This window comes from Mus pahari, chromosome 21 (assembly GCF_900095145.1).
Source record: "Mus pahari chromosome 21, PAHARI_EIJ_v1.1, whole genome shotgun sequence".
NCBI classification, from domain to species: Eukaryota; Metazoa; Chordata; class Mammalia; order Rodentia; family Muridae; genus Mus; species Mus pahari.
In genome coordinates this window covers 4,585,784-4,602,008 of record NC_034610.1, presented here as the reverse complement: position 1 = coordinate 4,602,008, position 16,225 = coordinate 4,585,784, and the positions used below count along the sequence as shown (strand labels likewise).

The window sequence follows — 16,225 nt, the reverse complement described above, 5'->3', positions numbered from 1 at the left end:
CACATGGCAGACTAGACAGGACAGACTGCACATGGCAGACTTGACAGGACAGACTACACATGGCAAGCTAGATAGGACACATTACACGTGGTAGATTGGACAGGACAGACTGGACAGATGAAAAGGTAAGCACACTTTATACACACAACAGAAACCATCCAAGCTGAATGAGAGCGATGGGAAGAGGGCTAGAGGCTCTGAGGTCCACGTCACAAAGTTGTGTATTGCAGAGTCCAAAGAAGCACAGGAAAATCCACAAAGAAATGACAGCTGAAATTTTCAAATAGATCCAACAAACTTCAAAAACTACACTCAGGGAAGAATTATGAAGAAAACCGTTTTTATTAGGCATAATTAACTGTGTGCATCATAAACAAATCGCTGGAAGTCATTACTGAATTTAAAGCCACCGAAGAGAAACAACTCATTTTAGAAGCCTTTGCTTAGAGGTGATGCTTAACAGACGGAAGGTATCAAGCAGGCTTCTTGTCTTCAAAAACATGTGTACATAAAAATCTAGGAAAAATACTAGTGCTAAGTTCAAAAGCGCTTGCATCACTTCAGTTAAGCAACCACAGGCATCCCAAGCTGCTCTGCAGCAGCGCACGTGAGATGAGCTAATGTGGCCGTCTGACTGGTGCAAATGTTTCCATGGATACCAAGCATTTGGGATTGGAGAGTAGACAGGCCCACTGAAACAGATGCCTTGTTTGTGCTTAAGAGGCCCTGAATGTGAGGTGCCTTTCTTACACTAACTTCTGACAGTCACAGAAATCAAGTCTTCTTCTAATATGAAGCCATGTCAAATGCCATTCAATTTACACTAGAGCCTAGTAAAGAAAAGCATGGCTTGAACTCAGTCCAAGGGATTTGTAGTCTTTAAATGAAAAATGTGTAGAAAGAAAACGAGACACGGCTTCAAATACCTGGGACTAAAGAGTTCGGCTATGACACACAATGTGAACTGTAATGGTGCCTGAGTAAAGTACAATGGGGTGAAAACATCTGGGTTCTGCAAAAGCCCATCAGTTTTGATCTTCATTCACAGCTGTGTAGCATGTCCCTCAAAATTAAGTGGCAACCACAGTAGCTCACCTCTGTATATATGCAAGCACGCACATGTGTGTATGTGTGGAACTAAGACAGAATCACCATAGGGTGGGGAGACAAAGCCCCAACTGGACAGCATACACCCCCCAAGTAAAACCTGCAGCACCAGAAATGAGAAACAATTTCTTGAGTGACTAGCCAAAGGGATCCCACAGACAATGCCTGCCAACACCCTCCGCCCACTCCCCCACCTCACCCCCCAAATCACAGGCTATTGCCATGGTTATCTGTTAACTCTCCACAGCCTGATGGTAAGGCCCGATTGCTGAAGACACCACTTCCTTAGTCATCAAACGCAGAAAAATCTAGCTATTGCCATTAGAATGCCCACCCCTCTTAACTAGCATCCATGATGCTGGAAGTTACTTCGAGTGCTACCAGAGGAGAAAAGTAATCAGCAAATCATCAATATCACCCAGCCTCAAACCCTCAAAGTCTGCAACGGCCAGCAGTGACCTGCTTCTAAGATATATGGTACACCAGCAGCAAGAATATGTTAAGGGAATAACAGACCTCTCTCAGATTGGCTGTATGGCCACTTCATAAGATGCAACAGTTATCAGGCACTGCTGTGGGGGCCCCAAACCTGAGCCAGATGAGGATGCGCCCCAGAAGAAATCTTACTAAATTAGTATGCTAAAGGAATACATCAATAAGATGACACTGGCATCCCCACAGAGCGGCACCACACTCAGCCTTTACCAGAGAAGCTTTTCCTTGCAGTGGGAGGAAATTGGCACAAGGACCCACAGTCTGTAAAGAACGAGAGACTTGAGAGCACTTGGTCCTAAATGGGGTGTCTTCACCAAACCCTTCCCCTGAGACGTCAAGGACCCCTGAGGAAGAGGAGACAGAGACTGTAAGAGACAAAGGTAGTAGATGACGCCAAGGAAGCTGTCTTCTAGACACAACAGGACTGGGCACAGAAGAACGCAGAGGGCCTGGGGCAGTACTGAGACCCCTCCCAGCATGGAGAGGAGGAAGTGGACACACAGTGGCAGCCCTAACCATCAAACTATTTACAACTGACGCCTGGTGGGAAAGGTTAAATCACTTTTCTCCAGTGGAGAGCCACTGGGTATATCAGTCATACCCCAAGTTCAAGGCTAGCAGGAATTCTATAGAGTCCAAGGCCAATCTGGACTGTACAGTGAAGCCCTTTCTCAAAAAGAAAAATGAATTACAAAATTTAAAAATTCATTTAAGTTCAACTGACTGATAATTACAGTTGTACAAAAACATCTAAATAGGCAAGGAAATGTTCTGAAATGACTCTAAATTGAACTATGTACCAGCATCCCAACTTTAATGTTAAAATACAGATTTTGGTGTGTCCTGATAGGCATTATGATTAGGAAGTATGGGTTGTGACTGGAAATATGTACTATAGCATTCACCAGAGCTTCTATTCCACGGGCTCAGGCTCTGCAGAGTCTGGGAGACTGCCACAGAGGGTATGTTGAATTCCTATCTAAATGTCAAGTTCTACTCCCCCACTCTCCCAGGGTTACGCCTCCTCCAGGAGCTGAGTGCAGAGGCAACTTGGCTTCCTCAGCAGCTCTGAGGCAGTCTTAGAGACCAGTGCACAGCCCTTCATAATGCAAAGGCCATCAGGGAGCATGTCACAAAGTGTCTGGGCCACCTACTAACTACAGCTCTCTACGTCCAGTCACAATAAACTTCAATTCCCTTTATAAGCAAACGTAATTCCCTTAGGAAAATGATCTTTAAGGAGTAAATAACAGTAAACAAGGATAGGGATGCAACAACAATTGCACAGGTGGTAGCACAGGATGGAGACTGAGAAACATGCTTACCATTCACATGGTGGAAGAGGCAGACACGGGAAGACCCAAATATAGGCGATGGTTAAAACCAATAAAAAGACTTTATATCTGTGTTTTTAATCATCTCTGTAATTGGTTACACATAAAGAATGATTTTTATTAGGACAGTGTAATTGCTGTCATTAAACAGTGAGTACCGGCCATCTGCCAGGCAGTCTGCCAAATGCCACACATAACTGAATTTAATCTTTAGCAGAACCTTCAGGGCCACTTTAAGTAAAGACCCTTTGCCCAGACAGCCAATTCACAGTGACTGTCTGATGCACTCACATCAGCACTGTTTTCTGACAGGCATCCAACCAAGCCCCTAGCTGAAGCTCCCCACTGGGCCATTCCAAAGACCCTGGAAGTCTCAGAAGGATTCTTAGGCCATAGGGATGGGCTGATGATATAGCCTAGCTGCTTAACTTTAAGCATCTAAGCCAGAACTCGAGTCCTGGTCCAATCCAAATGTCACGGCCTCTCCCACGGCTGCCCTACACCTAACTCTCTAGGATGCTTCTGTTCTCCATATGGCCAACATGCAAATTCACTTCCACTGCAAACTGTGGTTTGAGGGCCACTGGCTAGAGGGACACCACGGGGATGGGAGAGAAGGATGGACTGCACACAGCTCACAGAGCTAACTGCTGAGCCAGTGTTAGGCCTCAGACCTCTAGTAAAGCTTCTGCTACCCTAGCTCGTGCATCGACAGGGATAAGGCAGCAGTCTAAAGCAGGTGGAGGAGACCAAGACTGACTATGACTTAAGTGAGAGGAGAACTGAGAGTCTGCCTGGCCCACTTATTTCTACCAGCCGAATCAAAGGCCCACCCTAACATCTCTCCCTCAGAGGGAGCTTACCCTTCCCACCAAGAACTTCACACAAACGCACTGCACCTCTAAGGGGACACCGTGTTAGAGCTCGGTCCACGCAAGCTTGTGTGTTTACACCTAAGAGGAAAAACTAGCCTGAGGGGAATGAGAAGGCAAGCCCTCCAAAGTCTGAATTAACATTAATATTTTTTTCTGCTGAAGTTAGGATTTTAGATGAGGCGTGATAGCTGTTAAAAATTTTTAAGACGTTATTTTTTTTTAGTCATTTCTGTTTTGTTACGTGGACTTAATTCCAACTTGTCTGCAGTTGAAAGTACACACTGACTGTCGCACATCCGTAGTATGTGCACAGTGTCTAACTACAGGTCAGCTCCTTGGGCAATACTGGACTCATCGAGTCCAGCACTGACCTGACTAAACAGAACTGAGTTGGAAAAACACAGCACCAAACAGAGGAGCTGCTGCTCCTATCTTTGACTTCAGGACCAAGCTATGGAGAGGCATGCACGTGCCTTTAATCTTAGCATTTCAGGAGGAAGAAGCAGGTGGATCTCTGTTAGTTCATGGCCGCAAAACTGCCCACTAGCACGTTACCACACACCCACAAGAGTTTAGGATGTAGTTGAGGCTTATGCTATTGAGGCAAGTCATAGGAAACGGACAGTCAGAGTAGAACCAGGCAGAAAACAAAGGTTCTCCAAAGAATCCTTCAATGGAAACATCAAAGCTCTGACCAGAAGTGACTGAGTGGCTGAGAGTGCTGAGACGAAGAACAGCCTGTGGAAAGGACCTAAGCAGAGGAGAGTACCCGCCTCCTCTTAGAGACTGCAAGGGGCTGGGACATTACAGCCAGACGGACAGAGAAAACCAGGGCACCTGAGGCAGGCCATGCCCAGGAGACAGGCTTGTGAACCTGTCTCCACAGGCCTCAGCCCACCACTGCTCTAGCAGGTAAGATAGGCAAGCTGGTACACACCTGTCCAACACGACTGTGATTTTTTTATTTCCATGTGAGGCTTCCCATCTCTAGTCACACATCTCTTCAACACTGGGGTACATTCCAGCAGGTCCATCACTTGGTGACTCTGTCACAGAGCGTGCAAGTCAGTCACCAGACATGGCCTGATACAGTCAGTAATCTCAGCACACAGGTGGTGGAGATGGCAAAACTTGGTTCTAACAAGTAACAGTGCTAAGACAGACAGACAAACAGACCCCCCCACACACACACACCAGTAAAGAACAGCAAACATACCAGCCAGAAACGTGTTTACTATCATTTTCAAGTGTGTGTACTGTGCGTGATTTATGTGCTAGCTTTCTAACAGCTGACAGTACAGAAGGACACCCTAACCACGAGAGCGGCGTGCCAGCAGTGACCCGTCACGAAAAAGGAGGGCTGCAGCTCCATTATGCCCTCGTGGGAACTCAATGCTTCAGAGTCATCACATATGAATGGTGGCCCTTAAAGCTAGCCCAAATTCTACTTGAGAGAATGAGACACACACACACACACACACACACGGAACTGTGAAAGACTTAAGCACAGTAAGCTGACTCCTAAGAAGTAAAAGTCACCCACCACAAAAGAAATGGAGACACACGTGTAAGAAAGAACAACTTTTTATAAATAAAAAATGGAATAAACTGAGGAGGGTTTTAAGCAGAGGTTCAAAGCTTCCGATAAAAACACATGAGGTTTTCGTCTGTTTGTTTGTTTGTTTGTTTGTTTGTTTTTGTTTTACAAGACAGGGTTTCTCTGTATCGCCCTGGCTGTCCTGGAACTCACTGTAGACCAGGCTGACCTGGAACTCAGAAATCCGCCTGCCTCTGCCTCCCAAGTGCTGGGATTAAAGGTGTGTACCACTTATCTTTAATTGTGTTGTTTTCCCACACAGAACAAAACCCCTAAGTGCAACTGATACCAAGGCCAGCGTGGAACCTACTGGCAATACAGATCTTGAGGCCCTGTGCGTTCCAGGCGTAAAAACCACAGGCAGCTTCTGAGAGGATTTTCAATATGCAACCAACATGTACGCATGAAGGTAGTGCATGAAGCACTCGTGGCTCCCTGGTTCGCCTGTGAGGCTCCCGAAACCCAGGACAAGCCCTTCACCAGCACCTGTGCACTCTCCGCCCCCACTCCAGGTCTCATCACGTTCTCAGTGTGTGGCCCCCCCAAAAGGTTAAGAGGCACTGACAGACGTAATATTAGCAGATTTTCTGCTCAAAGTGTCTCATCCTAACAAATACAAGATACCAGATGCAAAAGGAACTCAAACTTGGTGCTCACCCAATGGTTGCTGCTATAACACACATGCATACACATGCACACATTTCATACTTGAAAAATCATGTAAAAGTTAAGGGGTTTCCTAAATCAGGTAATTTTCAATATTTTATGACACTGTCTGAGATGGGGTAGTCCTCCCTACATACCAGGAAAAAAAAAAATACAAATTAAGGAATTTAGCACTGAACTAAGTAACCATTAATTTAAGGATAATTACAATTCTTCCAAGGCTATGACTAAGCATAACAAAGTCTTTGTAAGGAAAGATTTTAAGGACACCTAAGAAAAACTGATCTGGTGAAAGATCAAAGAAGTTGGTTCTGTCAGAGCTCCTGGGGTACGAACACAGGAAGGGAGCTACTGTTAATGGGGCACAAGGAGAAAGCTGCTGACGTCACTCACAGGACTGACAACCACTGAACACAGAGTACTCAGCGACTTTACAGCAACAGGCTTGTGCTTGGGGTTCCTGTGCTACGTGAAGCCTGCATGTGCAGCCTATGTGTGCAGCCTGCAGCCTGCGTGTGCAGCCTGCGTGTGCAGCCTGTGTGTGAAGCCTGCGTGTGCAGCCTGTGTGTGAAGCCTGCGTGTGCAGCCTGTGTGTGAAGCCTGCGTGTGCAGCCTGTGTGTGAAGCCATTATTTAAAATGCTTCTCTCGGCCACTAGTCTTTCCTGCACCTGTGTGTCCATGCCATCCGTGTCTGGAACTCAGCTGCCTGTGCCACCTGAGCCTGGTGCTCTGTGCCTCCTGGCTGCTCTCTCTGTGCCACATCAGTACTGTCTGCTGCTATGCTCCCACGTTCACAGGCTAGTGTCCACCTCTCCAAGCATCCTGTTCTGGCTGTCACCCAAGAGGCAAACCTTTCATCCCAGGTCACTCTCGCTACAAGAATCTCCTTGTGTATTTTAGGCATTTAAAGCTGACTTTCTATGGAAAGCACTTCTGGCCGCCACCATGACCGTTTGCATTTCTGGGATTGTCACCGCTGACTGCAGAAGCTGACTTTCTATGGAAAGCACGTCTGGCCGCCGCCGTGACCGTTTGCATTTCTGGGATTGTCACCGCTGACTGCAGATTTACCCTGGCTGTGAGTCACAGTTTCCTGCTTCCAGGAATGACTAGTTTTATGTTTCTGTTTTTGTTCTGTTTTGGAAGGTCTTATTATGTAGCCCAAGATGAGCCTCCTGCCTCAGCCTCCTCAAGGCTGGAATAACAGCCATGTTCTGTAACTGGTCATTTTTTATTGGATACTGATGTCCTAAATTTAATATTGCTACTTGGATTTTGCTGTTATGCTTGGGATCTGGGGTGAAGGGTAGACTGCTGTAAACTATGTCTAACTCCCTGCACCCCTCATGCTTCCTCTCAAGCCTCTGAAGGCTGATGGCAGAGAAAAGCAGAGAAGCCTTTCTCTAGGCATAGTCCGGCCCCGCTGCTAAGCTAGGAACGCCAACTCTGTACTGAGTGTCCTAAGACCGGCCCAAACGACTCTTCATCATCACGCTGGCCTTCCGGCTGGCTCTGGGGATTTTCCTCGAACAGCAGCAGCACTTCAGTGACTGGCTCTGCCTTATCTTGAGCAGTGTGTGCCCTAAACACATGTGTCTGTGGCTGCAGAGCCCAGAGGCCTGACAGACAGCAGGCGCCTGCAGCCCTTTTCTGTAGTCTTCCTTCCTCTCAAGTACTCTCCCTCAACCTCTAACTGCCTCAGCTCCAAAGTTCAACCTGCCTCTCCACCCTGCTGCCTGGGGCTGCCTCTGTGCACCTCAGCCTGACACAGGTATCCAGGAAGAAAGAGGCTCCTGTCGGCTTCCTGTCTCAGGACTTAGGGTCACACTGCCTGACACTCAGTGTCACAGGCAGGCACTCTACACTTAACCTTTATTCTACCTTTCTTGGCTCTGTCTACTGTTATCACTAAAAGGAAGTACATCCATATTTTTATAACCCAAAAAGTTGTTCTTTTAATCTGTTTTTTGGGGGGAGCTGGGGGTATGGTTTTTTTGTTTTGGAGGTTTTTTGGTTCCCCCCTCTGGTGTTAGAAAGTGAAATAACACTATTTAATTTGCAACATGTATAGGAAAAGCAATACTTGACAAAGAGTCAAACTACAACAATTCTAAACACTTCATTTATAACAGGGACTATGTATATAGGGATTCCTCCGGGGAAAACAGATGGGAAATTCTATTTAAAAAAAATAAATTGATACAAAAGGAAAAAAATTACTTGGTTTTAAAAGTGAAAATATTTACAAATAGTCAAATTCAACTTATTTGCTGGTATCAATTAACCTCATCTGGCCCTGGCCCCTGTTTCAGATTATGCATGAGAGCACAAAGATTCTTTTAAGACAGCTTTAAGGAAGATTGTAAAATATCTAAAAGAATTAATAGGAAAACTGATATCACTTAAAACACCAAACTACACAAAGGTGACATTATTTCTCAGATACAGATGGTCCGCCTATCTGAAACTTTACATTACAGTAATAAATCCGCTTACAAGGGTAATTATACCTGTATGGACTCTCACCATTTCTTTATAGCTCAATACCAAACTAATTAATCTCTAGAACCTCTGTCATCTTTATGTGCACACAGGACCTTTGCTGAGGCAATACACACCCTGACACACATTGTGCAGACTCTACCATGGAAAGAACACGGGACAGAGACATATGCACTGCTTCCACGCAGAGTCGCAGAGAACGGAGACTGACGGATGCCTGGAAAGGGACGAAAACGAAGGCTTCCGTCCCTACTTTCACAGCTTACCACAATGCTTTGTGATTAACCAGCTCCATGCTGTACCACAAAGAAATGGCTAGACAGTGAAGCCAAATGTGTCATCGATGGAACAGAACTGAGAACCTGGAATAACCCCCATTCCAACAGCCATCTAGTTTGAGCTTCAGTGATCAACGTCGTTCAGAGGAAAGAGTACTCAGCAGACAGCACATGGACAGCCAGGCGTCTGGAAAGGGACGAACTGGAGCTCTCGGCAGAGAGAGTGAACTTGGAATGAAAGAGGAAGAACTACGACGTTTTGGCAGCAGACAAGAGTGTCTTGGTAAGACCTTACATGCAGCAGTGCCATCTTAGTGGTACAAAATCTTCTGCCAAAGAAACAAAGGCCAAGAAACTGTCATCCTCAAACTGCAAATGTCCTGTGCAATTAATTATAAATGAGAAGGTGACAAAGGTCACAGTATAGGAGGAAACGCTTGCAAGTCCTAGATCTGATCAGAGACCTATCCAAAAGGCACAGTGAGGCGAAACACAAGACAAGCTAATCAAGACCTGGGAGCAGTCTACACCCAGGACGGGCCAACAGTCAGTGCTGACACAGAAAGAGGAAACAAACCCTCTACACTGCTGGTGAGAACGCCAAACTGTGTGGCCAAGCTGAGCACACTTAGCAATTCTACTCCAGTACTGATGTCTGGGGATGGGGGACTTTCGGAGGTAGAGACCTCTAACACAGATTTCAGGAGAGGCACGAGTCACCTGCACTCCAACACAGCAAGGGCGCCTCACCCGTCTTCCGAGGAAACAACAACAGTACGCCTGGCAACCCAGGTGCAGGGAAGGGCCTCTGCTAGCCCATTTTAATCACCTACTAGTCCAATTCTGAAAAAAATTACTTTAAAAGCCACCAGTAAGCGAGCTGCCTTTGAAAAGAAGGCACTTCTATTTATATGAGGACAAGAGGAAACTGGGACCTAATGACAGGCTCTGCACTAGCTCTCGTTCAGCTACCACGCCCAGGAGACTCTAAGGTGTATAACTCCACTGTGCAAACAGAAACAGAAGCCTTGCATGAGGAGTCCAAAAGCAAAGTGTGCCTTGGCCTTTCATTAGTTCCACTTGCTCATTTACATTTCATTCTCAGAAAACACGAGCATGTTGAGAAAGAAAAGGCAGTGTGCCAAGAATCAGTCGGGCCGGCCACACAAGAGGCCATACGCACCGCAGTTATGAGGCAAGGTAACAGAGCACAAAGCATGAGCCACGCACATCATAAAAGTTTCATGTGAGCTGGTGAGCATCTCCCACCACACCCAGCCACCTTCTTTCCTTCCTCCTCGAGTTGATTTGGGCCGTGGTGTTTTATCACAACACTAGAAACCTCAAGACAAGTCTTCACTCTAGCTTCTTTCTGTGGCTCTCTTACTACAAGGAAACCCAGAATCTCGCACCAGTGAAGTGGAAAAGCAAAAACACCAAGTCTTCATCCAGGGGTAGCCTTGCGGTGCAATAAAGACCACATAACTGGGGCACACTCGAATCAAAGGCTAAAGCTGGGTATTTTCTCTCAAATACCATGCCTGCCTATTATACCATATAGAATTCCTTTCAAACTACGTTGATAATTTCTCTTGTTTTTAAATGTTTTATTATGGTATTTCCATTCATCCATCACTGTATCTTACTTACATCTGCCCTCATACCACTCTCCAACTCCAAACAGAACTCCTCTGGTTACAGCTCATATATAAATTCGCACATATGTGCTGCTGCCTTAGAGGCACTGCAGGTGTGGCTGCTGTGTCATATGTGCGAGTGTCAGTAGGTGGCAGAGAGGAGACAGGTTAGGTCTACCTAGGCTCAATCTTCTGACCTATGAACATCTGAGTGACTAGTAGCCTAACAGTCCCTGAACAAGGGAAGCCTAAGATGATGACCAGGCCGGCGCCAGGGGTCTGGACAGGGAGCTAGCCCAAGACAATCACCACCAGATAAGCAACACACAGGCCCAGGCTAGCGCCAGGGGTCTGGACAGGGAGCTAGCCCATGACAATCACCACCAGTTAAGCAACACACAGGCCAGGTGGGCTCCCAGGATGGGGAGCAAGTGGGAGACTAGAAGAACCTGCCTGGGATGGTGGACCCCTGCAGGAGTGAGCCTGAGACAGCTGACCTCCACATGGGGCCACTCAGGCAGGCCAAGCAAGGAGCAAGTCTGAGAGGACCACCAGACTACTGCCATGGGGCCTTGACAGGGAGCTAGCCTGAGAGGACCACCAGTCTGGGGCTGCACAGGCCGCGGGGAGGGGGGTAGGCAGACCATGCCCAGGATGTCCCCTGCCCAGTAGCATAATGCACTCCTGGGGCCACTCCTGGGCAGGCTCCAGATACTCAAGAGATTCTGGGTACCACTAAGACCATGTACGTGGTAGGGAGATGAAGAGAAAGACAAGCAGAAGGATATGGGCACGGGGAAGAGAGGCAGAACTGGAGACCTGAAGGTTAATGAGGAACAGCCTGATGAAGAGTAGCCAGTAATGTCACCTGGGACCATGGTGGGGTCCTGGTCTGTGTTACCACTGAGAGTGTCCAAGGCCCTGAAGCAGCATGTGTCTGTTATCACCAAAGGGCAAGCAGATGTCCCTAATCTGAGTGCTGTCTGGAGACATGATGTCTGAGGGCCGTGCAGAACTGGCCCCATCATCCCTCTCACCTGAGCATTTTTGGGGGAGAGCTGGTCCTGGAGGCACGAGAGTGGGAGAGCTGGTCCTGCACATTGTGGGAGCTGCCGGTGAGTCAGGTTGATGGAGAGACCTTCTCCTCCCTCCTCGCCCCTCACCACCTGCAGCAGGCAAGAGGCCTGGCCCTGGGGTCATGAGAGCAAAGGGGCTAGCCCTGGCCCTCACCAGCTGCAGACTCTTAGAGAGGAAGCCCTGCCCTTGCCTGGGCAGCACAATAGAGCTGACTCTGGTAACGGGGACGGGGAGCCGACACTGAGGTGTGAGTGTGCACATTGGAGAGCTGACCCCACAACTTGACCATGTAGCAGTGTGGGCAAGGGAGAGATGCCCTCCCCTCCTCTCACCCCTTGCCATCTATAGCAGCAGGAGGCCCCGAGGTCATCAGAGCTGGGGAGCAGACACTGTCTCTTTTCTGCTGTGCAGTGGCAAAGATCCCCTTCCCTCCCTTTTACCTTTGCCACTAGAGTGGCGGTTGAAGAAATAATCTCCAAAACTCAATCTTAAAACACTGTGTAAACAGAGACAGAAGTGAAGTGTAATCACTGTTTGTGGGACCAAAGCAATGACTTAACGTGAGGATTTTCTGTAAAGACGTAGGCACAACTGAGACAACTGAAGGGGCTGGAGAGAGGCCTCAGCAGTTAAGAGCCTTAACTGCTCTCGCAAAGGGCCAGGGTTGGATTTCTAGCACCCACATGTAGATAGACCATAACCATCTGTAACTCCAGCTCCAGAACCTACAACATCGTCTGGCCGATCTGAACCCTGAACACATGTGACACACAGACACACACTCACACACATACACACACCCACACAGGCAAAACAACCACATGAACTCCTTGAACGATTTGATCCAAATAAAGACACTTCACATTACAAAGAGCTCAGAAAACTGGACATATGTCCGTCCCTTGTGATATATCCTGCAAAGCGTCTGAGCTCTGAAAATGACAGACAAGAAATGCCTGCTGTATGTTCCAAAGAGTAATCTCAGAGGCTGGTCATGTCCTGAGACAAGACTCATCTCTCCTTCTGCAGTGACTTCCATGTTTCATAAAGCCAGGTTGTCCCTGCTTCTATTCCTGCTCATCAACAAGCACTTTCCCCTGCAGCAGTGTAAGTCAGATCAGCTTGGCCTGCCAGCTCAATCTGCCAGCTGTGGACTGGAGCTGGAGCTGAAAGGGTACAGACCGTGTCTTCAGGGTCTCGGTGCGGGGCTTGTAATCAGGGACCGAGGGTGAATTCCCCTCCTCTTATGCCTAACAGTAAAGAATGGATGCCAACTCTCGGTGTGATTTCTGTGGGTTTCATGGTCTGATCACCTGCTAATCTCTATAAACAGATTAATGGGTGACAGGGATCATGTCTCTGCTGAGAGAAAGATGACAAAGCCTACGATTTGCTCATTTTTCTGCTTTGTCTACTTATCCACCATGATTTGCACTCAAATCAATTAAGATTCATACACATCTATGAGGTGGTAGATTCTGTACTCCTGAGCTTGTGCTTAATCACAGCTATAATGTGTGACCTAGGTATGAGAGTTTCTAGATCCATGTCTGAAACTCAGAGGTCTTCTTTGCCTCTCACTGCATTTCCTACCTCTAGACAGTTATATCAAAGTCAATCACAATATGTCTTACAGGTACTGTTTCGAATGCTTTACAAATAAACTGTGCTTCTATAAAGTGGGAATTACTAAAACTGCCACAAATTAAGGGAAAATGAGCCTGTGGTTCAATATCAGGGGAATAAGGAAGTGTCTTACAGAAACACTGAGAATTCAAGTTCACAATCCTCAGGCAAATCTCTGGGAAACAAAACAAATGTTTATAATTGGCTTAGTGAAAACATTTCTCCTTGACTTTACTAATTAAACTCTGTAGAGCTTTTTGCTCTTCCACACATTCTTCCTGAACTTCTGCAATTTTACTAACTGAACAAGCTAACCCAGAATATAAATTCATAGTTAATCAAGCTGAACCACTCGCTGATAAGACGCTCTATTGTAATACCGACTGACTCTATCTTAGATAACCTACCGCTGTGTCCATGCACTGTGTGCACTGTGTGCTCTGGAGGGCCAGAAGAGGACAACAGAGCGCAGGAGGCTGGAGCTAGGAATGGTTGTAAGCTGTTGTGTATGGATTGGGAGCTGTACCCAGGTTCCTAGCGCTAACCTGTCAGCCTAAGAGTGGCCAATGCTCTGACCACTGAGCTACCTCTCACTGGCACTAAACTGCACTAACTTATGGCTACCCACTGGGTATAACTAGACCAAGGTAAAGTATGAAAACATTCATTATTAAACATAATTGAGGCATAGAACCCTCTTTTATATGCCACAAAAGGGTACATATATGTGAATCTGTTAGTGATGTACAAAACTACAGAAGGTTCAGAGAGAAGGGATTTTACTTCTCATAGTCAAAGCCAATTTTCCTAATTTCTCTTTATTATTTTAGAATCAAATTACATAGTGCAAACTAAGATCTGGCTGTGCTGCCATGTCAAAGGCTTCCTGGATTGCTGGTCTGCTCTTAATGGAGGCTGGCAAGGACACCCTACCTTCCCTACTGCCTATCTGCACAGCAAACGTCCCGTGTGCCACCTGTGGCTTACACACCAACTTATATCCTTGACTACCTGAGAACACATCTCTTTAGTTCCTTTATATGTCACTTGCTGTCATGGTTTGTATATTCTTGGACCAGGGAGTAGCACCATTTGGAGGTGTGGCCTTGTTGGAATAGGTGTGTCACTGTGGGTGTGGGCTTTAGACCCTCACCCTAGTTGCCTGGGAAGTCAGTCTTCCACTAGCCGTCTTTGGTTGAAGAGGTAGAACTCTCAGCTCTGCCTGTGCCATGCCTGCCTGGATACTGCCATGCTCCTGCCTTGATGATAATGGACTGAACCTCTGAACCTGTAAGCCAGCCCCAATTAAATGTTGTTTTTATAAGTCTTGCCTTGGTCATGGTGTCTATTCACAGCAATAAAACCCTAACTAAGACACTTGCTTACGTTTATTGTTTAAAACTCTGTTGTACTTTGGTTAAGTATACAGCCAGCTACAGCTCGTACCTACCTTGATTGCACTGTATTCAGAGCTGACAATTGCAGAATCTAAAACTGTCCCTGAGATTTCCCAGAAGGTTCCTGGAAAACCAGAGACTTGATCTGCTGCCTTATTTTAAAATAAGTGGGAGAGTTCAATGCTACTTTTCATGAATTGCAGACAGAAGAGACAAGACGCCATACACACATGTGCGTGTGTGTGCACACACACAAACACACACACACCTGCCCCAGTTTAAATCTGTACAAGTCAAATATAAATACTTCAGAAACTGCTTGCTGTAGAAGATTCCAGTGAGTGAAATGCCAATCTACTTACAAGCTGTAACATACTTCGATTTATTGGTGGCCCGGCACTTCTTTGCTTGATATTATTAGTCATAATCCCAGATATTTTTGAATGTTCATTTGGCATTCACTTGTTCATTTGAGTGCAGCATCCTTTAAACCAGCCGTTTTTAAGGACTCATATAACTGATCTCTGGGGTTTGTATTAATATTCACAGTGGTTGGGGCACAGTCTCTCTTTGGTATTTTTGACAGGTTCTCAGTGTGATCTAATATGTGCTTGGACTGTCTTACACTGCACCTAGGCATTCCTCCCCCATGAAGAGCATGCGTCCACTGTGTGAAACCGAACGCAACCGCCATGCTTCCTTGAACACTGAGTGCATCGTTGTGTCAGAAACACTGTGTGCTGAGCTTCTGGGTTGCTTTTAGCCTGTTGGCATGTGGTAGGAGCAACTAAACATCTGTATAACTACCTTATTCTGACAATCGATCCCCACTGGGCCTCGGACACTTTAAGCTCTCAGCAAGCTATGACAAACTTAAGTCTCTGCAGCTACAGACTGGCTTCTGTTCTCCTCTGCAGCTTCCCAGCAGGCAGCACCTGCAACCAGCCACAGGCCAGAATACTTGTCTTCCACAAGAGCAGGCTACTTGGGGCTATCTCGGAGCCTGCAGGAAGGACTATGCCAGGTACTTTTGGGCACAGGTTTCTGAATGCATGTTTGAACAACTCTGAGAAAATACCAGTAGGCTTAGATTGGATTTCTGGAACTCCCAGATGGGTCCACAAGACTACTGACTGAAATCAGGTAGAACAAGAATTACTAAAGAACAACAACAAAAAGGATGGCTGGGGGTTGTCTGAACACTGCTGAATAAAGACCCTTCCCTTGTCACTCACACTATGCCATGGATATGGTCTGTCCCCACAGGTTCATGTGTTAGGGGCTTGTCCCCAGAGTGGCAGTTATTATAACATGCTGGGATCTCTGAGCAGTAAGGCCTAGTGGGAAGTCCCAAAGTCAGCTGCAGGTGTGTCCTCAACAGGGATTAGGGTGATTCTTGGGGCTCCAGTTTCACTCGGGCTTCCTGTTTGGCAATGGGACCTCTTGCTCACACAAGTTCCAGCTCCCAGTCGTTGCTATCTGCCATAAAGTGATGAAGCCAGCAGGGGCTGTGCCTGGAGCTTCTGCCACCATATTTGAACTTTTGGCTTAGAGAAATTTGGGTTGGTCTGTCTCATGTATTCCATTTATAATCGTTAAAAACAGACTAATATACTATCTACCCAACTCCTAA

At 46.6% G+C, this 16,225-nt stretch overlaps 1 protein-coding gene and 1 pseudogene across 2 annotated transcripts in view; one reads left to right on the top strand and one right to left on the bottom strand.

Moving 5' to 3' along the window:
- Map3k4 (mitogen-activated protein kinase kinase kinase 4) overlaps positions 1 to 16,225 on the bottom strand; it is an 89,465-nt gene that overhangs the window by 59,543 nt on the left and 13,697 nt on the right. The window lies entirely within an intron of this gene.
- LOC115062874 lies at positions 10,585 to 10,723 on the top strand (annotated as a pseudogene).